Source organism: Notechis scutatus, chromosome 2 (assembly GCF_049901735.1).
Source record: "Notechis scutatus isolate UNSWTSFEM ecotype Mainland chromosome 2, rNotScu1.2, whole genome shotgun sequence".
Lineage (NCBI taxonomy): Eukaryota > Metazoa > Chordata > Lepidosauria > Squamata > Elapidae > Notechis > Notechis scutatus.
The window spans coordinates 118,816,206-118,841,085 of NC_142010.1; the positions used below are offsets into that span (position 1 = coordinate 118,816,206).

Below are 24,880 nucleotides of genomic sequence, written 5' to 3' on the forward strand. Positions count from 1 at the left end.
GCATATGTGTGATGTTGTGCATGCGCAGTAAGGACTGACTAGGCGGGGAGGGGAGGGGTGGGCAGAGAGGGGAGGGGCCAGCCCAGGGCATGATTTGCCGGTTCTCCGAATGTGCAGAATCATAACAACCAGTTTTATAGAACCAGTCCAAACTGGTAGAATCCCACTCCTGCCTATAGCTGCTTTTTATCTCTTATTTGTTTTCCTTTTTTATCCTTTTTTTTTTTTCATATTGAAGCATAGCATTTAAAAAGTACCAACCTTAACATTAGATCATACCTAAATCCATCAGGAAAGCTGTACCTAATCCTGAATTTACTCTATTATCTCTACAAATATTCAATCCACAATCTTTGCTAACTGTAATATACATCTAAGCCACCGCTAAACTGAAAAGCTCATTCCCAGTGGGCAACCCTGATACCAATTCTAATCCTGATTTAACCTAATACCAACTTCACCCAAAAGTAGTTCCCCTAACCATAATCCCATCCCTCATTCCCAACCTAAGCCTACTACAAAGCAAAAACAAAATTAAAAAAAAACCCTAATTCTAATGCTAACCCTCACATCATTTTTTACAGACCAGAAGGAAGTCCATATAAATACCTACTGTCTGGAAGTTGAGTTACTGGATTTCTTTTCTTGCTGGTTCAAAACTTTTCACTGCTTATCCAAGTAATTTCTTCAGTAGGAAACAACAAGAAAATAAGTTGAGTTGCCATGACTCAACTTCTAGGTAACTCTACCTGGATGACTGAGAAGCTCCATCAACATGAATGCCCACCCTCTTCCTAATAGGAGGAGGTGGACTAGAAGACGTCCAAAGTCCCTTCCAGCACTATGATTCTAGAATTCTATGACTGTAATGGGAATAAAAATATATCCCAATCACCATCTTAACTAGTTTGCTGTTGATGGGCTACTGAATAACAGAGTTAGTCTAACTCTGATTTTCTGTTATTCAGTAGCCCATCACAGACATTAAGACTGGCCAGAATGATAGGAAAAATCCTTCTTATTGTTATAGAAAACAGTGTAGGACCAAAAATGAAATAAATGCAGGTATTTAGTGCTGTTGGAAGGTGAGACCAATGGCTGGATCTAGATGAGAAAGATTTTTCTTCATCGTGATTGAAAAATTTAAATAGAGACAAACCAGTATGAATCATCTATCATTAGATTAAAGAAAAATAAAGAAAACTTGAATATCAAGATTGAGGATGTTGGTGGAAACTTAATTTCCTGTGTTCCTGTATGTAGTTCTTATCCAAATCTTGTGATGTTTGCTAAAGCCAGCAAGAAACAATATTAGAAAAAACCAAGTAGCATACTAATTAGTGAGTTGATAGTCTGCAAGCTTGTAGAAAGAGAGCCATTTCGGTCAGTGGTAGCAAATAAAAAACCTCAAGAGATGTCTGGCAGTACCTTTTCTGACTAACTGTTATTAGCAGCTTTTTGATGTTTTTCTGATAAAATGAGCTGCAACTCATGACAATACTTATGCTTTTTAATTACATTCATTAGTTGGAAAAGATGCTACCAGAATTCTCCTGATTTTTGGTTTCACAAGTAGATTGTTTGGCTTATGCATTTCAACTAGGACTTGCAATGTAAGGGAAGAAATTAGTGCTTCACTTGCTTTCCCAGGAACTACCAGTCCCAAGATTCTTCGTGCATTGGAATGAAAAATAGAAGGAAGGCAGCTGGTTGAAAAGATAAAGGTCTATAATGATCAAGAAATGTTATTCCAGGGACAGTGGAAGCTAGTGCGGCTGATTTACAACTCCACTACATGTCTATATATCAGTAAATGTCAAATTTATCCCCATTCCATGGTATTTTGTAGCCGTGTTTCTCAATTTGGCAGCTTTTGGATGGGTGGACCTCAATCCCCAGAATTCCCCAACCAGCCATGCATCTGAAAGCTGCCAAGGTTGAGAATACTGGCCTAAAGTTTTTATACTATTATTTACCACTTTCCCAAAAGCATCCCCAGTTCATCCCAGTGCTACTGCATCCTTGTCCCTACCAGTTATGGTTTCCAAGCACTGTCAATGTGGAAGAAGGATCTTTCAGCCATGGATTGCACTGGGGTGAACAAACTAGTGAGCTGCCCAACTCTTTGAAGAATGGGGGTGAGGTCGGTTTTCTGCTGTACACCTAGCAGTTTGTTTATTTATTTAGTAAACATTTATGCCACCTGCCACACCTAAAGATGACTCTAGTCAGCAGTACAATCATAACAAAACAAAGCAAAACCTTAGCACAAAACAATACATAATAACACTACAACTGGTTTAAAATGAACAAGATGGGAAGGAAGGAAGTATGATACACATAAGGAGGAAGCAGGTTCTTATCTTCTCTTAGTTCATTAATTAACTTCAGAATGACACATCCCCACATTGGTGAAGTTTGCTTCACTTCATTCTCAGGAGAAAAAAAAAAGCTGGGAAGAGAATCATATAGAGCAGGTCAATTTGGAGAAACATCTGGCTGAGCCTGAAGCATGTAAACCCCCCAAAACTTTGTGGTCAGAAACTGCAGGATGGTTCTTTCTGCACCAATCAGATAGTAGCCAGTACTACAAAAGTATCAAAATGCCCAATAACAGTAAATGCAAAATTTCTCCTTTGTGTGATTGACTTGCTGTCAATGCAAATCACTAAGTCAGGACTCAGAAGCATTAGAAAGTCAAACAAAAAGAACTAAAAAAGAAAAAAAAATCTAGCCATTTTGTCTATGTAAATTTGCAAGAGAAATTGAAGATGGGAAAATACTGATTTTGCACTGAATAATATGCTAGAGATAGACTATAATGTGAGCTTATGCATTTTTAATTGTCATTAGGAGGATGAACTAATAGGAGTGTCTGGCCTCCAAAGCTTTTGGAAGATGCATTCTCAATCTTTATAAAGTGATCTGTTGTTTAGGGCCCTTTATTGGCAGAGTGTTGCAGTACAATTTGTGAAATGCAAAGAAAATCTAAATTCAGGATTAAAATGTGAACATGTATATCTCATGGGGTTGGATTTATGGGAATGGGTCATGGTATAACTGATAGGGAAAGCCGTTTTGGTTTTGTCTTACTAAGTTTTTCTTCTGTTTAAGTCAGTTTTGGTCATGGATCTCTAGATGCATGGTGGTACTCCAATTGTATTTTGTGAATTTCTATCAGTATCCTTTAGCCCACAGTCCAGGAGTGTCAAACTGGTGGCAACGTGGCACCGTGAGTTTAAATACCCATGGTCTACGCTGTAAAGCAGATTGCTGGAGTAGATCATCACATTTTCCCCCCAAGTGCATAGATTATTAATTTAATTTCATGTAATGGCTGGGAGGCAAAATCTGCAATCTTCAGAACATTTTCCCGTACTATGAGTGGGGCTTATCTTTAGTCAACATGAGTAATTCTAGGAAGTGAATGTAACAGGGTAATTAATATAAGTTTAGTACAAATGTAGAAACAAAAAGTGGTATGATTGCACATCTATATTCTTGGGCTGAAATGAAAGTGTAGTTTTATTTGCTCTTTCCTAATTAGCGTCTTCTTTTGTCCACATTAAAGACAGATGTTATCAATGGGACATCAAGAACTTGATAAACTTAATTGCATAGAGAATGCATCAGGAGTGAGAAAAGCCATTTGTAAGATGAAGAAGCAACCAATTTCTCTTTTTGATTATTAGCACTGATTAAATACAAAACTATTTATATCATCCTCAGGTACCTTCCAGATTGGTGATGACGTAGCTGGGAATGATGGCTATTATAGTCCTTCATGTTTGGTAAGCAACAGTTAGTGCATTCTAGGTGTTGGATCTGTTGAGAGGCAGAATTTGTCTCCAGCATGGATGCAAAGTGTATTATTAGGACTACTTATTCATTCATTTGGATTGCTAACACTTTATTTTTTTTCTCCTTTAATCTCAAAGACTAGGCTCAAGTAGGTGAATTGCAGCAGGAGAAAACTAGTTTTCATGCCTTGAAATCCAGTCATCCCTGGGATATTTCCTTCTAGGACCCTCTTTATATACCAGTAATTCTCTTGTTTCAATAATATGAGTATAATAACCCCCCTCCCAATATTTTAGCCAGTGGGTACATTGGAATTTTGAAAGCACCTATGGAAATTATGACTGCTAGGGTGGACGGGTTTCCCATTCATAATATGCCACAGCAGGCATAGCTAGACACAACATGTGAAAATCAGATGAGGCAGAAATCTCAGTGGTTGCTCAGCAAAGTCTGTATGGGCAGTTTTGCAAACATACAGCTAGCAGCAGGAAAAATAGATTAAGCAGAATGGTAGCATGCTTTAAATAGAGGACCAGTGTTCTGAAGTCATTAAGTTCTGATGTGGCTACAACATTCAGGTTGGTTTAAAAGATGCAGATGATTGTGAAGCTCATAGAGGATTCCCTGGCATGTTATTAAAAGATCCCTTTGCTAAATACACAAAAAGGACTACAGCAAACCTTTGGAAAACATACATTAAGCAGAGAATGACTTTGGGGACCATGTAGGAAGCTTACAAAGAGATGAGCTGTAGTGAATTAGAAATTCCATTGGTTCTGATGCTGAGTTTACTAAAGAACCAAGGTTAAAAGACTGAACGGATAGCACAACTGGCCTAGAGATTTGGGACTGGCACAAAACCACTGCTACCAAGTAGACTTGACTGTTATTTGATCTGGCTAAACGCTGGTCTCTCCATCTGCTGGAAAAATAGCCAACAACCAGCAGTTACATCTCCAGGATTAAATGGACGGCTTGCTTGAAACAAAGAGTCATCTTTCTTTGGCTGATCCTAGTCAACTTCACCCCACTTTCCACTGTGTTTACCTGGCAAAAGCAATGTTTAATGATGCTTGCAACCATTGGGTTTTATACACTTCACTGTCACTTTTGTCTTTATCCCAGAGTCTGCACCGCTGGGCTGCTGATTGCTAGCTGACGCCAGGGCCTTAGGGCCGCAATATGTCCTTAATGATACCTTGCGAGTTTGTCGATATAGAAATGGAAATATATGTTTTTAATGAGATGCAACCTCATGCTGGGTCACAGGTCACCTCCTTTGGGGTTGACCCAGCCAAGCTGCTTTTCATTGTCAAACATGTCAGAATAGTGTCACCAACTTAACCTCTTAAGACAAGTGGGTCAGATTTTGAGGCTTGCCACTGGGCCTCCTTCCTTTCTGGCTGATAACAAGGCCTGCTCCATTGTGAGTTTCTCTGGTGACTAGAAGCTGCAGCATTCATTGGCAGGGTGGGACCTTTCTTTTTTATCCCCACGGACATTCATTTGTGCTCTCTATGGAAGCCTGAGTACAAAAATTCATTCCCCCCCCCCTCCTGCCCTCCTGCCCTACCCTATTTTCAACTCCCCAACATGCATTATGAAGAACACGGATGAGAATTGCCACATTTTGCCCGCCTCTCTCCAGTCGGCCATCTTGAGATTCTAATGAAGAAGTTACAAAATGTATTAGCAGGTTTGGAGTCTTGAAAGAGAGCCATGCTGGTAAGTGAACATTTAGTAAACTAATACCAGAAACTATTTGAATTGGGGGTGGTTGATACGATTAGCTGTTGATGTTTTAGAAGTTACCAAGCCTCAACTTGAGTAACTTTTGTTAGAGTTCTATTTTTACACCTATTTCTTCCTGCCCCTTTCTGCAATCTTTTTCTATTTTTTTGGATAGCATCCAAGTCTCTAAGTTGAGGCATTCATTTAGAACTTTTTGGAATTTTAAAAAAGCTGGGTCAAGCCTGGCTTCCTGTCAATACGGGAGTTCAGATAGGATATCCTAGCAGAAAAAGCTATTCAACTTGTTGAAATGCCTGAAGCACCTTTTTATGTTATTTTATTTATTTATTTATTTTTGTCAATCACTTACAAGATAATAGGTAAAAGGATAAACATAGTTATGAATACAAGAAATGAGTACATATAAGAAAAATAAAAGAAACAATAGGACAGGGACGGTAGGCACGTTGGTGCGCTTATGTACGCCCCCTACAAACCTCTTAGGAAAGGGGTGAGGTCAATAGTAGACAGTCTAAGGTTAAAGTTTTTGGGGTTTGGGGAAGAAACCACAGAGTCAGGTAGAGTATTCCAGACATTGACCACTCTGTTGGTCTCTTGCTGAAGTCGTATTTCCTGCAATCAAGTTTGGTGCGATTAACCTTGAGTTTGTATCTATTGTTTGCTCTTGTATTATGGTTGAAGCTGAAGTATTTGTTGACTGGTACGACATTGCAATGTATGATTTTATATACTATACTTAGATTGGACCGAAGATGGCATAGTTCTAGGTTTTCTAGGTCTAGAATTTCGAATCTGGTGGCATAAGGTATTCTGCAATGAGTAGAGGAGTGTAGAACTCTTCTTGTGAAATATTTCTGGACTTTCTCAACTCTGTTAATATCAGATACGTAATGTGGGTTCTAGACTGATGAGCTGTATTCGAGTATTGGTCTAGCAAATGGTTTGTGTGCTCTAGTTATTAGTGTAATATTACCAGAGAAAAAGCTACGTAGGATTAGGTTAACAACTCTTAACGCCTTTTTGGCTATGTAGTTACAGTGGGCTCTGGCACTTAGATCATTAGAGATGAGTACTCCCAAGATCCTTTACAGAGCTTGGATCGTCAACAAGGTCTTGACTATTCAGCCTGTATTTTATTTTCTGATTTTTTTGCCAATATGTAGGACAGAGCATTTATTTATTGAGATTTGAAGTTGCCACCTTGCTAAAACTATATAAAAATGCTTTACAACAAAATTGTTTAAGCAGCAAGTCTGGATATTTCCTGAGCAGTTTTTCATACTGCATATATACGTTGGGCTAAGCTATATATGTTGGAATTTTGTTTTAGTATAAAATATAGATTAAGTTATTGTGGCTTGTAAATCTATGGCTTGTGACATGGTGTCTACTTGAACAAACACTGATTTAAACAAACCATAATTGCAAGAACTCAATTATGTGCTGATGTGTTGTTAATGTGTTAATGTGATTAACACATCAATTAGCAAAATTAATGATGTCTTGCATGAGTTCCAGACTATGATGTTTTAGTACTTGAAAGTAATACTCTTACGGTCTAGCAACAGGCATCCTTTTAAGCTGATGAGCACATTTTGTGGGTGCTCTCACAAAATGGCTCCCAGGCAAGGGACGTTGTCTATTCCTAAAATGATAGATAAGCATTGACCAGTCACAAATATTCATTCACAAGGACGAAAACCAATCCAATTTTTATACCTTTTCTTTCTTTCTGGGCAGCTGGTCACAACTGGAAACAAAAGAATGAGCTGTAACTGCCCACCATTTTATTTTCTAAGAATTCCTACTGGGGCCATGTGGAAACCAGAGTAATTATCATAAATAATGATGATGGAGGGTTGGCACTTTATGTTGCAACTTGCCCATGTTGCATATTATAATTTTAATTAAAAGAAACCAAAACATTAAAAAGTCAGTGGGGATAGAGTGCTTGGCAGGCACCATAGGAGATATTTGTGACCATAGCAGCTTTCTTAGATACCACATTTCTTATCCCTCCTAGGGCACACAATTTGCATTTTCCAAGCAATCAAATTTTTAGAAGCTCAAAAGACATGCAAACTGCTCTTCTTGCTAATGTGACTTCCTAATCAGAAAGGCATCATGGGGTATTTTTCAAATGCTCAACTGAAATCAAAATATGGTAGCTCTAAAGCATTCTCGCCATTTACTAAAGAAACCATTTGGGCCATATACTGTAAGGTTAGTCTTGCAAGGCTTGTTTTTAATATATCTATGTGGATTTCTAGTAATTGACATATCGTTTGCAAAGCATTTTTTAGTAAATCCCCAATCCTCCTCTTTAAAGACAGAGAGACCTTTGCTCTTCTCCAATCTTGGTATGTCACCTGATCTCTGCGATCTCTTCAAAATAGTACTTGAAGGTTTGTCCAGTCTCCAGACCATCACCAAATGCCTCCAATATTCCAAAGTACAAGAACCTGCATTTGGAGATTTAAATAATTCTGGATAAATAGGCATTCTTTGGCCAGCTATTTTGTGAACATCCGTCTGTCATTCCAGCTTCAATCTTGTCTTTTCATACCGCTTTTCACAATTGTCTTGGGGAACTTGTGTCCCATTGTCAGAAAAGACTGAGCCAAAATGGGACTTGAATAGTTCTGCCTGTTCATTGTTATGTCTTAGAATTTTGCCAACTTCACTAAGCAGCTGGTATAATGATTCTCTTCTCTTCCTTTTATTTTCAGTGTGAAGAAGCTCATTTTATTCTCAGCATCCACCAACCTCAGCTCATTTTGAGCATTAGCCTTTTGGATGCCACCTCTATCATTCCTAACTACCTGTTTATATCACTTTGAATCTCATGTGTATCATTTTTGGTTTTCAGATGAACTCTGTTTGTTTGTTTGTTTGTGTGTTTAACTACAATGGCTTCTTCTGCTGTCCTCTACTTTTTTCTTATTCAAATTGCTTGTTCTGTTTTTAGAATCTCCTTTTATTATTATTTTTTATTATACATTTTCCTTTATTATAAATCTCCTTTTTAATGAAACTCCTACTCATAGTGAGCTTCTTTCCCTAATAGCTTCTTTTGCCATGGAAGCTTAATTAGAACCACTCTATTAAAATTCACCTTCTTGAAATCCAAAATACGTGTTTCATTAGGTTGAATTTTATTTTTCCTTAAAATCAAGTACTCCAGCACTTTATGTTCTTGCTATTTCCACTTCCATAACTAAGTCTTTTTACCACTTAAAGGTAAAAGTTTCCCTTGTCCAGTCATGTCCAACTCTGGGGGTGGTGGTGCTCATCCCTTTTCTGCAGCCAAGGGCATTATCCCAAAACAATGTGGTCAGCATGACTATACACCGAGGCACATCGATTACTGTTACCTTCCTACCAAAGTGGCACCTATTTGTCTACTTGCATTTGCATGCTTTCAGATTTGTAGGTGGGCAGGAGCTGGGGCAGGAAGCAAAAGCTCATGTCATCACAAGGCTCTCAGGTCTTGAACTCTGGGCTGTCACCTTTCTAGCACACAAGCTCAGTGGCTTTAACCACTGAGCCATCATGTTCCCTATTGCCATAACTTACACAGAGTCAAAAACAAGGGATTTTCTTGTGCCTTCTTGTACCTTCTGAAAGAGAAAGTAGTTAGCAAGATAAACCAAATTTTTTAGAATTTCCTGGAGCTTTCCAGCTTTAAAATGACTAAAGTATCCCAATATTAGTTTTTAATGCTTCTATTAAAAAAACCTGTAGCATTATCTATCTTTTTCCCATAGTTAGGTGGGCTATAGTTCTAATTACTCTATTGCTTATTTTAACCAGATACTCTCAACTGTATCTGCAAATTTATTCACTTGGATTTCTGAGCTAGCGAGAATACTTTTAATGTTCAGTGTACTTCTCTTAGATTTTTCTTTCAGTTCAGTTCTGTTTCCTATGAACAAATGCTATCCTTTGATCATGATCCTCAAACCACGTGAGTCATTCTGTTGAGTCTTCTTTATTTATTTCCTTAATTTAACAATATTTATAAGCCATATGGATTCTAGACAACAATTATTCAAAATAATTGAAATGCAATGCAATGCAATGCTAATGCAATCCTAAGTTGCATTAACGGAGGGATACAGTCAAGATCAAGTAAGGTACTAATACCACTCTATAAAGCCTTAGTAAGACCACACCTAGAGTACTGCATCCAAAAAAGATGTTGAGACTCTAGAAAAAGTGCAGAGAAGAGCAACCAGGATGATTAGGGTACTGGAGACTAAAACTTATGAAGAACGGTTACAGGAACTGGACATGGCTAGTCTAGTTCTAGTCTAGTCTAGAAGGACCAGGGGAGACATGATAGAGGTCTTCCAATATTTGAGGGGCTGCCACAGAGAGGAAGGGGTCAATCTATTTTTTAAAGCGCCTGTAGGCCAGACAAGGAATAATGGATGGAAACTGAACAAGGAGAGATTTAACCTGGAAATAAGGAGAAACTTTCTGACAGTGAGAACAATCAACCAATGGAACAGCTTGTCCTCGGAAGTTGTGGGAGCGCCATCACTTGAGACCTTCAAGAAGAGATTGGACTGCCATTTGTCAGAAATGATGTAGGGTCTCTCGCTTGGGCAGGGGGTTGGACTAGATGACCTATAAGGTCCCTTCCAAACTCTGATTATCTGTTATCTGTTATCTGTTAAATGGTGAAAACAATCAGCTAACTACCATATAATAGTTGCCCAAGCAAAATTAAAGGCAATAATGCCAATTTAATTGCTTTCTGAAAAGGTAGCCCTCAACTTACAACTTTAGTTTAGTTACAATGGCAGTTGTAACAATGGCACTGAAGTTACAATGGCACTGAAAAAAAAGTGACTTATGACCATTTTTCACACTTATGATGGCTGCGACATCTCCATGGTCACATGATCAAAATCCAGACCCTTGGCAATTGGCTCATATTTATGACAGTTGCAGTTTTCCCAACCATCACTGCGATCCCCTTTTGCCACCTTCTGACAAGCAAAGTCAATGGGGAAGCCAGATTCACTTAACAACCATATTACTAATTTAACAACTGTAATGATTCACTTAGCAACTATGGCAAGAAAGGTTGTAAACTGGGCCAAAATTCACAACTGTTTAGCTTAGCAACAAAATAGCAAAAATCCCCAGAACAATGTGATCTTTAAATGCTACTAATATTAACATCTGAACTGAGGTTTGTTTTTTTTGTTGTTGTTAAGTTAGGGTCTTGAAATGGAAACTACTTGGGGCAACCGTGGACTACTCATATGTGAAAACTTTGTTTGTGTTTGATACTGACATGTTCTAGGTGAAGAATATGCTCAAATGCACCCTTAAGTACCTGAGATGGCTAGATCATAAGCAGTTTGAGGGTATTAAAGTGAAAACCAGCATTTAAATTGTGTCTGAACTGAGTTGGCAACCACTGCAGGTCTTTTAACATGGATCCGCATCTTCTGCATCTAGAACTGGTGGGATATGATGTTGCAGTTGTCATAAAAACACAAACATGCAGATCTACTAAGGTTTAAGTCTTCCATACAAATACCCATAGCCAGTTATGACCTAAATTTTGTTGTAACTATGGGCTGTTAAACCCATTTTGGCTTACATTTATATCTTAAGACTTCCTCTAGAGTTTCAATCCTGGGTGTAAAATTACTGTAGATGGAAGATAACAGCTGCCCTGTGCATAGTGGGGTTTCTGGCTGAGCATGTACCTAAATCCGCAGGGGTTAATTCCTACTTGTCATAGGAATTAAGCACTGTGTGGATCCCATAACCAGCTATAAAAATTTTGAAGCACAAAGTTTCATATTGCAATTTGTCTAAAATGTCTGTTGTTTTGTTTTGGGACTTTGAGGAAATGTGATCCATTGACTGGGAATCTGGCATAGAAGCCATGCTTGCAGGCCCTCTAGCTACCAGCAACCTTTGTTTTGTAGAGGAAGAGTACATCACAATGGACCATCATTCTTACTTATAACAAAACTGAGTTTCCTCAACTAGTTCAAATGGACCAGTTTTATAGTGAAACATCTTTTTGAAAATCAGTGTGTGTTTTATCATAGATTAAATTGATTTAGAACACATTGCAGTTTATAAAACATTTTCAAGGTCGTTACTTGCACAAGTGAACAAATACTGTGATCTAGGTTTGTTTTTATTCCTTCACTGCTCTGATTCACACATTAGCCTGTGAAAGTGATTCATCTGGTTTTTGACTTAGTGTGTTGCATAAATCCAGCGTGGACAATTCTAAGTAAAATATGACTTCCAAAGATGACACCAGTGGCTTATAGGATGGGTAAACTTAGCCGCTGTCGCTTCACTAACAGGCTACCATTACATAAAACTATGGCTTGGCAGAATGTGCAACCTAGCCACTGAATATCCCTTGCCACTTCTAACAATAATGGCATCAAGTATTATTAGTCCCAGACTGGACAACATACTGAGCAGACTTAAATTCTTGACATTTAAACAAATGAGGCCCAGAAGAACTTTTTAAAAAGATAACAAATTGTACAAATGACATATAACTCATAGTCAAGCATGTTAAGCATGCTTAGATGATTAACCAACTTCTTTTGTTTAATCAATCATCAATACTATTACAGCAGCATGGTAGGTCTACAGCCTTTACTGAGTAATCAATTAAGAGCACAGTTCTGGGCAGACCTGCTGTACCTACAAGCCCCAATGCACCCCACCCCACCCCATTTAACTGAATATGCAGGTAGATAACTTTCTGAGATACAGAAGGGATTGCAAGATAATTTACAATTTAATAAACAAGCCTACCACTTACTGGCAGAAGAAAAGGCCACCATCAATCTCTTTCTTTAAATTCCCTGCTACAGTATTACATCAGAGGCAAAGCAAGCCTCAGAAAATAAACAAACATTTAGCTAGTACTCTAGTAGTGATTATAATTGTCCTGCATTGATTAATCAAGTAAAGCTTTACTTGTGCATTCTATATAATAATTGCACCGATTAAAAACTTGCAGCACAAAGAACATTATTTCTTGCAAAGGAAAGGGATTTTCCCCCCTGCTGGTTAAAGCACTTTTTAATGATTTATCATTTGATTTATTATTGCATTTGGGGCTTTGCTTTGTTTTTACAAATAAACTTAGTGACCTTGCCTTCCCTTTTGCCTTTCTGTCTTGGGGACTTAAATAGAGGCTGATACCCCTCACATTGTATTTCTAACATTCACCTCTGCAGATGAGTCTTACTTTTTACATTCATTCAAAGTCTTTCTCCTCCTGAAACCTGCTACTGTCCTGTCCATGCGGCAGCAGCCGATTGCCGGAGGGTGCGGTGTGGTTGGTTGGTTGGTTGCAAAAGTCACGGTGAGATGCAGCAGGAAGTTATGATGCTCTAGTTTAGCAGGTGGCAGGTTGCCATGGCTGGAGGCGGTTTGGATGTCACCGCAATTGTGGTGGCTGCTGAGGGGCGTGGCGAATTGTGGTGCTTGTGATGTGGTGTTGGCACACAGGCTGGGCTCCTGCAGAGGGCTGGGGGTTGTTGCTGTGGTTGGTGGCTGCTGCTGCTGCTGCTGCTGTTGCCGCTGCCTTGTTGCTTGGAGGAATATTGAAGAATCTTTCCTCGCTGCCAATGGGAACAAGGCACTCGTTTCATTTTCAGAGTGTCAGTGTCCGAGAGGATCGATGGGAACACTGTGTTACAAGTGGGGAGGGGGGGGCTGGCTATCAACCATTGTAAATCTCTGCTCCACTTGCACAGATCGTTTGCTAGAAGGAATGACACGCAGCATGCAGTATGGAGAATCGATGCAGCCAAACAAGACGTCAGCGCGCATAGGTCTTGGTCAGAGTTCTATTCCTAGGTGCCTTTTGAACACGCTCGGCCGTTTGAGAGACATTTGTTGCCCTTTTTCCACCGGCTTTAGAAACTCAGCCTATCTGCAAGGCTTACGGGAGCCTTTGCTTTTGAACATGCTGTATGGCAGACAAATCAGAAAGAAAGGTTCAAACACGGTCCAAAGAGATGGTTTCTTTTGAGGCTCTTGCTTTGTTCCAAGTGCTGGAGGGTTTAGAGCACAGGAGCGAAGGCTGAGTAAGCATGACCTGGGAAGAGTGGAAGATATGTAAGCTAGCAATGCTAATAACAACAGAGGAATATCTGCCATAGCTTTGGAATCTCTTCCTCTCCAGAAAACACTTAGCAGCTAACAGCTTACAACATACCGGTTGAGGCTAAAGATATATTTCAAGGTGATTTTAGACAACAGCAGCCATATTGCCCATTTGTTGCATTGTCTGTCACTAGTCACCGTGCCATGTCAGGCCCAGTGAAATGGCCATTTTCCATAGGGTGCAGTTCAAGATAAATATTTAACTTTCAGTTTCCTATTTGGAAGGCTGTGATGTGGTAGATTTCCTGCCCGTTTGTCCTGTGGTGTGATTGCTGAATTCAGTGCGTGTGCTCTTTATAACTCATGTGACTGCTGAATCTTTGGGCAGACAGATTTCAAGCTTGTTGGGTTCAATTTCCTGCTGAGTTCTGGAACCCAAGGACCAGAACCTGATGTGAAGTGGGTACACTTAGCGCTACATTATTCTGGAGCCTTTCGAATCTCAAACTGGGGTCCTTGGCGGTCCTTTCATACAGCAAACGGCTTCTTTCATTTCAGCAACATAGTTTACAATGATGTAGGGGAAATAATCTTTTTCATCCTTATGCTTAAACATCAGACGAGAAGCCAGAAAAGTGCTGATGCAATCTACTTTCTGCCCACCTATGCAATTGCATTTTTGATGCAGCAAGATGGGCGGGAAAATGCCAGATCCTGTAAGGAAACATTTCACTTAACATAATGGAGAGTGCTGCCTTTTTTTTGTTTTCTTTTTTCTTTTTTAATTTAATACCTAAGTATCAGGTTGTTAATAGAGGAAGTTCCTGGGCATGTATCTGCTTCATCCTTGCTCTGCTGAAGATGAAATACAGTACAGTCAGTATGTTTGCTAACAGTCCTTTCTAAAATGATTTAGCATTCAATAATTGGGCAGATGAATTTATATCTAGATATAGAAAAGCTCTATTTAGACAGGGTGTTCAGAGTCCATAGAAGCTAGCAATTTGATCACTGGACAGTATCATATAATTCCAGGAACTCCACAAAGTATTGTAATCAGGATTACATCAGATAATCCTTGTTTAGTGACCACAGTTGGGACTAGCAACTTGGACATTAAGTAAAGAGGTTGCTAAGTGAAACTGTAACTGTGTTTATGATCTGACTTCAGCTTTCCTTCAATTTATAGAACTGTGAAAGTCATAAATGTGAGGATTGCTTGTGAAGTTTCTTTTTCATCACTATTGTAATTGTCAATGGTCGCTATACAAGGTAGTCCCTAATGAGAATTACTTGTGTCTTGAAACGCCACATAATACTGGACTATTGTCTCTTAAGAAGGTTAGTTTGTCAGCCATATTCTTTATGTCAAGTCCTTTTTTTGGCATCTTTCACAAAAAATATTAACTTTACAAGGGTTTCATCATCTTTCCAAATTGTGCTATATCAAGAAAATAATAGCACACACTCTGCCTTTTTATAGCATTTGTTTTACAGACTTTCAAAGCTGTGTTAGAATTTACATTCAGTATTTTAGATGAGCAAAATCCTTCGGTAGCACCTTATAAAACACCTCCATCTGACAGTGGAAAGTTGAGTTGCCTATCACAGACTTCTAATGTTAGTTTAGACACCACATACTTTCAATTTGCCACTGAGAGCCGAGCCAAAGAGATATGATGGAAAGAGAGCAACTGTTACCAGGGCCTCAGATAAATTGTATTTATTAGGTAACAGTCATGTTATGATATTATCTTTCTGTTCACCCACAAAGACGTAGCATATTTTTAAAATGAATTATTCAACTTTCAAGGAATATTTTACTGATATCCTCAAATATTTATGTATAGAGTTAAAATGATACTTATAGGCAATGTAACATGGCCATTACAATATGGGAATTGTACTGGTGTCCACAAAGTTCTACAGTAATTGTAATTCAGGCTGTTAACTTGCTAAGTATAAAACCCTACATGACTCTAAGCTTTAGTCAAACTCCATTTTGAATACCGTGTCTAGTTCTGGAGACCTCACTTAAAAAAAAGATATTGATAAGATTAAGCAAGTCCAAAGACAGGAAACGAAAAAGGTACAAGGTCTCAGGGACAAATCATATCAGGAGAGATTGGAGGAACTGAATATGGACAGAAGGGAAAGGGGGATTGAAACCTTCTAGATCAGTGGTAGCTAACTGTTTTGGGCTCCTGTGCCAAAAATTGTGCACATGCTTGTGCACACGTGCTCGCGTGCCAGCACCCAGAAAGCAATCCACGCGCCCCACCATGCCCCCTGCGCGCGTGTGTGCAATCCCCTGCCCTCTTATCTGCACTGGGCCTCCCAGATGATTTTCAGCTGGTCTGAGGCCTTAGCCTTCCAGGCTTCAGGAAGTGATGAAACGGGCCTATTTTTCAAGCTGCAGAGGCCTTCCTCAAGCCTGGGAGGCCGAAAAAGGCCTCAAACCAGCCGGAAATCAGCTGGGAGGCGTATGCATGTGCAGTGAGGTAAGTTTGCCTGTGGCTCATGTGCCGGCCTAAATGTCTCTGCGTGCCACCTGTGCACGTGTGCCATAGGTTCACCATCACGTTCTAGAAGGTAGCATTTTCAATAGTAAGCAAACATCAAGAACATGAAAGCATAACCTCAGATTGACAGGAGGGAAGTTTAGAAGTAATGTTAGAAAGTATTACTTCACAAAAAAAAACAGTAGTAGAAGCTTGGGATCAACTTCCAGAAGAGGAAGTAGGTCAATCTTTAATAACAAAGTTTGAACATGTTTGGGATGAACACATGTCCATTATCCCACAAAAAAACAAAATAAAAATTAATAAAATATAATAATACGGATGTAGCAATACTCAGAGATAGCAGAATAAATGAGAAAAAAAAGTGGAGAATATAACAAAATACAAAGACCTGCAAGTAGAAACAGAATGACTGTGGCAAAAGGAAGCAAATGTAGCACCAATAGCATTTAGCACTTACACTTATATACCGCTTCACAGTGCTGTATAGCCCTTTCTAAGCAATTTACAGAGTCAGCATCTTGTCCCCAATAATCTGGGTCCTCATTTTACCCACCTTGGAAGAATGAAAGGCTGAGTCAACCTTGAGCCTGGTGAGATTTGAACTGCCAAATTGCAGTCAGCCGGCAGCCGGCAGAAGTAGCCTGCAGTACTGCACTCTAACCACTGCAACGCCATGGTAATAGGCACCTTGGGTGCAATCCCAAAACAACTAGAGCAACACTTGAACACCATCAGCATTGACAAATTCACCATCAGTCAATTGCAAAACGCAGCTATATTCGATACAGCTTCCATCCTGCGACGCTACCCCTAACACCATCATACATCCACATGTGCCTCTCCCAGGTCCTTGGAAGGACTTGATAGGTGGATCAAAATGCCAAATCCAGTCTCAACATCTGAACATTTTATGGGCTGTGTGACAGACCATAAAATAATAAATGAATAGATTAAAAAGAAAATAGAAAAAAGCAAACTCAAAGGGCAGACCAGATAGACCACTAGGCCTTTTTCTGCTGTGTTTTCTGCCATGTTTTCTAGGTTTCTAGCTCTCCCAGACAGATTTCCACCCCCTCCGTCGGAGAGGAGAGAATACCCACTGACAGTCCCCACCTATTGTGAGGGGCAGCATCAACCAGCATTTTCTGTGGGAGCTCCCTTCTTTTGAATAGGTTGTACCATCCCCCAGACGAAGGGCAACCTTACTTATGGTCTTCCAAAATCTTTTGAAGTCTTGGCTGTCCTGAAAAGTGTTCAGAACCTGATTGGCCCAGATATACACAATTTCAGCAGTTGATATTTAATGAGTTGTTTGTAGAAACACTTTGCAGTGATGTTCATGCATAGAAGAGCTTAGATCAAATGTTTTCTGCAATTTTGGAAAGCCTCCAGTGTATGTGTGAACATGCCCAAGGGTATGTCTCAAGATGGAACCACTTCATGGTCTACTAATTTATATTTAATTTATGTGGGAACATATTATTATTATTATTACTACGGAACATACTTTTTAGCACCATTGTGATGACTAATGCTTCCCCCCTCCAAGTAAATTTACTTGCATGTCATTCCATGTGTTTTAAGAGATGTGCGAAATCTTCAGAAAATAATGAGGAACTGGAAAATATTATTCTCTCCTTCTGTTTTAGAAAACAGCTAAAAATCTTAACATCACTTTTCTCTTCAAGCCCTAGGAAACCTGATGTCCTCCATATGTTTTAGGCTACAATCCTCATAATTCCTTCCTTTTGGTCATGCAGCCTTGGGTTTACAGGAGTCAAAAGGCACCTGGTTGCCCACTTTTCTTGTTCATACTAGTTTCCCATATGGAACAGTTAAATCTGAGATGATCAGTGGAAAAGGGGAAAGGGCTCCTGCAGCTTTAATATTCGCACACAACAGGGGATTTTAGCCAGCACAGGTACTCATGGGCTAAAATCTCTTCTAGTACACAAATACTAAAAGTGTATGAGCCTGTCTTCTCTTTTGTTTCTGCCTTCCACCTTTTAATCCAATGTAGAAGCTATTTAAGGGCCTTGAGTAATTTGTGCAAAAAACACCCAATGCTAAAATAAAGTGATCTAATTTGAGTGGCTGTACTCTGCAATGGTTTTTTTAGACAAATTAAGGCTGACACAGCACTACAATGCATTCATGTAGGGTTACCTATGCGGGCAGCCAAACTTTGGATAATCATTAAAGGCTGCAAAGAGAAAGGGAAAACACTAGCCCTTGGCTGCCCTCTGATGGTCAACTGGATTGTTGCAGCCCAGATGACCTAATTTATGCCCATGATCAGAGAGGATGAACAGGATGGTCTGAGGTAGGTGAGGTCTGGTGAAGACCAAATGGAGCTTGCATAATTTAATAACAGAGAAATGGTAAAGCAGCAAAAAAATCTAATTGTATGGGGGCTTGACCTGTTAATGGTAAAAACTCTAGTAAGGTCACAGAGGGGCTATTTGAGTACATATAAGTAATCCTCATAACCTGAGGATTGGTAGGAGTGAATCACATAACTTGAACGTGATCACTCCCTGCTTTCACCCACATTCCCTAATCGAATGTGCAGGTTGTTAAATGACGAGGTATCCCAGGGTGGGGAAGGCCAATGTGTGTGTGTGGGGGGGGGCTAGGGCTTCTGACCAGCAAAGCCTTCCCTAACCCACTGAGATATCTCATGCTTCCCCTCCACCCACCATCCTGCCAACTGGGTCACTTACCTTATGTAGATCTCAATGCTCCAGGGAGCTGTCTCTCTCCAGTCTCTCTGCTGCGGTTTCGCCTTGAGCAAAGCTTGCCAAGGCCTGAAGGAACGAGATATTGTCTCTCTTATAGGCTCCAGTCATTTTTGCAAAAAGCCTTTGCTGCCGAAAACAGAGGGACACATGTGGCCCTTCCGAACTTTGTTCTTGACAGCAAAACCTTTTTGCAAAGACAGCAAATGTCTTTGCAAACGGATGGAAGGCTCTCGATGCTTCAGATCTCATCCAGGTCTCCTTTTGCAAAGAGGCCTAAAGTATCGTGAGAGCACAGGAGATCAGTTGCACGAGACGTCGCACTACTGATCTTGGGTGATCTTGCGGTACTTTAGGCTTCAATTCTCTGCGAATGTATCAAAGACCTGAAGCACCGAGGCAGCCCAAGAAACCAAAGGCTCACTACATCTTTGCAAGGTGAGTCTCCACAAGCCCAGTGCCTGTGGAGATCCAGCGGGGATGGGTGGGAAATAGGCAAAGTGAATGTTGTAGTTCCTTTGTGGTCATTCATAAGAGTGAACGACTGCCACAGTGCTGCAACATTGATTACTTCAGGACTGTGTTGTATTTGTGTTTTTTTTTTAAAATGTCGTAACTTCAAACAGTTGTTGCTGTGAACTGAGGATTACCTGTAATCCCATATCCCACTAAACCATAATGTGACTTCTTTTGTTTTGGCTTCAGCATGCTGTATGAATGCAACAGATGTCAGAGGGTTGCTAAGGATCCACCACCAAAAGCTTTCTACTGGTGGGCATAGAAATCTTGAATTCATGATTGCAGACAGCAACCTGGGCAGGACTGCAATGTATATCTGGGAATCAATGCTATACCACATGCAAGTATATTTAGCTACAAGTGTTCGCACCTGGAATGACACTGGAAAAAGCTGGCCATTTCAAATTCAACTCAGTGTTGAAAGCCTGAACTGGTCCCTGCAGTTTTCTTGTCAATATTTCAAAAGTGGGTTTGCTGCCATTACCTTCATCCTAAGGCTGAGAATGTCTCACCCAACGACATCCAGTTTGCTTCGTACCTAAGATGGGGCTAGAACTCAGTCTCCTAGTTTCTAATTTGATCCCTAAACCACTACATCAAACTTGTTTTCTGACTGGAACAGAAAGTTTAATTAAATGGTTTTATCACCATCCTAAAGGAATTGACAAAAAGATGCAGGGGAACATACAAGAAGAGCAGTAGATATACTAAGGTTATAGTTTTCTCATCAGAATAGAATAGAATAGAATAGAATAGAATAGAATAGAATAGAATAGAATAGAATAGAATAGAATAGAATAGAATAGAATAGCTTTATTGGCCAAGTGTGATTGGACACACAAGGAATTTGTCTTGGTGTAAATACTCTCAGTATACATAAAAGATGCATTCATTAAGAATCAAGAATCATAACGTACAACACTTAATGATAGTCATAGGGTACAATCAGCAATCAAATCATACTAGGAAACAATCACTATAAATCGTAAGGATACAAGTGACAAAGTTACAGTCCTACAATCACAAGTGGGAGGGGATGGGTGATAAGGAGTGATGAGAAGATTAACAGTAATAGGAGTGCAGACTTTGTAATAGTTGAACAGTGTTGAGGGAATTATTTGTTTAGCAAAGTAATGGCTTTCGGGGGAACTGTTCTTGTGTCTAGTTGTTCTGAGGTGCAGTGCTCTATAGCGTCGTTTTGAGGGAAGGAGTTGAAACAGTTTATGTCCAGGATGTGAAGGGTCTGTAAATATTTTCACAGCCCTCTTTTTAACTCATGCAGCATACAGGTTCTCGATTGAAGGCAGGCGGGTAGTAATTGTTTTTTCTTCAGTTCTAATTATCCTCTGAAGTCTGTGTCTTCACAAATATAGGTAAAAATTTGCCTTAGCATTCCAAATCGACCATTCATATTTACCTTCCTTCTCAGGGGTACTATCTGCCCTATCTTGTCTTGTTTTTCCTTACCAAGCTGACTTTTTACTTGCCTTTACTGTCTTCCAAATTTGGGTCAGTTGAGTGAGCAAGCCATTGAAATTATGGTAGAAATATCCATTATGTTCCAATAGGATGAGAACAAAAACATTGTTAACAGTTACTGATTATAAGGGCCCAGAAACTATGATGAAATGTTTCAGGTGCTTTCTATCATAACCTATAGATTGTCACACATAAGTATGAGCCAGGACCAAATATTACAACACAAGTTCTCCAGTTCACTCTTCCAGCCAGTTAATCATACTCTCTTCTGGGAATCTCCCTTCATACACCCCAACTAACACTGAGCATTATGTGGCTGCTACTGAGCATGCACAGAGTCCTCATTTTCTCCCAAGCTTGATGATAATTCCTTTCTCCTGTGTGTCTGAGCATTGGCTTCACAAAGCTCAAGATTCATAGAATACACTATACTGCTAGTAATATATAAGAAAGCTAAAATGCTTTGTTCAACACAACTCAAAATTTTATGATGAAATAGCAAAAGCTTTCAGAAATCAAAAATTAAAAATTTGAAAAAAAAAAAAAATTTGAAAAAAATAATCCCCAAAAATAAAAAAAAAAACCCCCCCCCAACCCACAAACAAAAAAAAAAAAAAAATAAAAAAAAAAACCCCCCCCCCCCCCTCTCCCCCTAAACCCCCCCAACAAAAAACAAAAAAAAAAAAAAAAAAAAACAAAAAAAAAAACCAAACACCAACCCCCACCCCCCAAACCCAAAACCAAAAAACAAAAAAAAAAAAAACAAAAAAAAAAAAAAAAAAAAAAATCCCCCCCCCCCCCCCCCCTACAAAAAACCCCCCCCCACCCCCAAAACCCAAAAAAAAAAAAAAAAAAAAAAACAACCCCACCCACCCCCCCCCAATAAAAAAAAAAAAAAAAACAAAAACCAAAATCACATCTTAAAGCTTGGATAAGGTGTTATTGGTCAAAAGTTCTGTTATCCAATATGGCATTTACAGATGGGACAGAAATAGGATACTGACTAGTAGGTGGTCAGATTATCTTTAGACTCTTACTGAAAATGACAGCTGATATGGTTAATAGTAAAGGGGTGAGGAGAGCAACAATCAAAACACTCTCCAAGAAGAACACATTCCTCACCCCATCCCCCCAAAATGCCTGATGAATGAATCATGGTGAATTAGCCTACTTGTATTTTGGATAAAGGGTTAAATGGTCCCAGGACCAATATTTTGCACAATTATTGAGCATTCCAAACATTATACACATTCTTTTGAGCCTTTTTGGCTGAACCTAATAAATTTTTTTTTTTTGTGTTTGCTATTGTTTAATAATAAACCAAAATGACTAGAATTCTTTTAAAATGGCATTTGGTAACCAAAAGCTGGAGGAAAAGGTTTTTAAAAGTGGGAAAACTCTCCTTGCTTTGGGCACTTTCAGATTCATCCTAATTGTTTAACTCAGAGGTGCTCCAGATCAGTTTTTTTTCCCAGCTTCCAATAGAAACAGTGGAACTTTTTGGAATCCTGGTTCAGCCTATTTCCCGCTAGCATTTCTCTGCTCTTTTCACCGGCGACGAGACTTTGCTGCCTATGCAATTGAGAACGTTAAAATACCGTAAAAGCATCAAACAAAACTATCCACGGAGGAGAGCTTCGTGGTGGGTTTCCCCCCGCCCCCTTCTTCTCATCTAGAAACCACGCTGCCCCGATCACCCTCCTCGGTTTTTGGATGTAGGTGTGGGGAGCAGCCTTAGGGAGATTTGGGAAAAGGAAACGGGGGAGCCCGGAAGAAACCCCCCGGGGAAGGCCTCGGCTGCAGGGACAGGGGCTGCAAAGAAAAGCGCAGCAACAGTCGAATTCACACTCCCAGAGTAGAAAACCGCGAGATGAACAGCAAATAAATTTAATAAGTTTCGGGCTCATAGGAGCCGCTTCCCACTCATAGGACAAACCAGATAAGCCTCCCTCCCCGGAGGCTAAAGGGTGCTCCAGAGCGAGTGTCTTTGCCTTTATTTTCTCGCCGTCCTTTGCAGAGGATGCCTCGTTTAAATGGCTCTCCTCCCGACCGCGAGTTCTCAAATATTTACCCATACGGCGGACGTACCACACCCCGGGCTGGATCTGAGCAACTCTCGGCAGAAAAGGGACGGTGCGTTCGGGCTCCTCTAAAGAAAATTCGCGGTCTATACCTTTCCTGGACGAACGTCCGAATTCCTCCTCTCCCCCATCCCATCTCGCAGGGCGAGGCAAGCTGTTTGCGAGGGCTTTTCCTCCCCCCGCCCCCCCCTTTTGGGCCAAGCCCGGCCTGCCGACGGACGCTCCCCGGGTGAACCTGTCCTGCGGTTACACTGACAAGGCGGGCAGGAACAGGAAGCGAGCATTGTGTAAACCGGGTAGCCTTTCAAGTCCTGACAAAGTCCGCAAACAAACCGAGCGCTGGCTGTGCAAACACGTGGCTTCGCCGGCGAGGAACTGGCTTGGCTTTCCCCGTCTCTTCTCTTTCTCGCCTTCCCCAAGCGGGCAGGTTTGGCAGGGCTACGGGCGCCCGTAGCGTTGGCATCCAGCGGCTCCCCACAGGTGCGAAGCCGTCCCAGGGAGACTCCCGCTCTCCCCAGTTCCCCCCGAGGCTAACGTTGGAGCGGGGCCAACTGGAGCGTCGATCGGGATGGCGGCGGCAGCGGCCTCTTGGCCGAGTCAGAGCGCCTGCAGGACGCGGGAGAAGCGGAGTTTTTTTGTTTCTTTTCTTTCCAAGCGCTCCAAATGGTTAGCCGCGGTTTATCAGCCTTCCGGCTGCGGCTGGGTGCTCCAAAAACAACGGTGTCGGGTGTGGGAGATCTTCTGTCTTGGTAGGCCGGTTTTGCAGCGCTTTGACATTGCTCAGCTGAAGCTTGACGACAGTGTATCTGCTCGACCAAAGAGGCCGGGGAGTGAACAAGGCAATTGCTCCAGACCACATAATGATTGTGCGGAAGAGCTGGCCTTTGAGAGACCGAGGTCGACTTACCTATTCATTGGGGGCGCCGGGGGCTGTCCTCGGTGCAGATCATATCTGCATAGCTTCCAAAGTGCTTCCAGACCAGACTTTTAGTTAGCAATCCTCACTCCTGCAATCTTGGGATTGTGCTTAGTTGCAAGTAGAGGCCTCTTCCCTCCTTTGCTTTCTTAGCAGTTCTTTCCCTCTTTTCTCCCTGCCATTGAGAAGGAGGGAATGGCAGAAGAAACTGTACAGTGTCTCTTGACCTGTAGTGCTAGGAACCATTCCGTCCACCAACCCTTCGTATGGAAGCAGTCCTCAAGCATCCCTGGGCCCTTTCTGCATTTCCTTGGAGGCGGACCTGGCTGTAAAACACACACACACTTCCAACTGTAAACTACCTACTTGTGAATAGTTAATGAGAAACAGAGCAGCTGGACTACATGTGTTGCCCTGCTTCAGCCTCTATAACCCTTTCCTTTCCAACTGATTCCAGCTGTTCACTCACAGCTGCTGCAGCCAGACACTTCTGAGTCTGTCTTGCGTGCTTTAGTTTTCTTCTGCAGGCCATGATATCATTGATTGTTCCTTATGTCTTGTACGCTGCAAAGACACGGCTTATTACTAAACTGCATGAAGAAGCAAAGACCATCCTTGGGAAGTCCTTAGCTAATTTCACCTGGGCTGACCAAAAAATGCCAGTCCCATTGTTGTTCTAACTTCCCTTGTCAACAATAATTGCTGGCTTTCTAATTGATCTCCCCCCCTTTACTGAAATTCACCATCTACTGTAACATTTGATCCATCACCAGAGCCTGGCCTTTATTAACTTGACTATATGAGACCCAACAGTTGCAGAGAAACTATTCATACGTCTTTTGTTCTTGCTGAATTTGATACAAAGGTGTCTTTGGAAAGACAAAAAAACCACAAACAAACAAACAAAACATCCTGATTGCTTTACTGAAGAGAATCCATAGATGAAAAGGACAT

General features: G+C 40.6%; 1 long non-coding RNA gene across 1 annotated transcript in view; it reads right to left on the reverse strand.

Moving 5' to 3' along the window:
• LOC148132209 (uncharacterized) overlaps positions 1–23,194 on the reverse strand; it is a 57,680-nt gene extending 34,486 nt beyond the window's left edge. The window contains exon 1 of the long non-coding RNA XR_015747712.1: positions 23,018–23,194. This is a non-coding gene — a long non-coding RNA (uncharacterized LOC148132209). The remainder of the gene's footprint in view (positions 1–23,017) is intronic.
• Between the last annotated feature and the right edge of the window lie 1,686 nt (positions 23,195–24,880).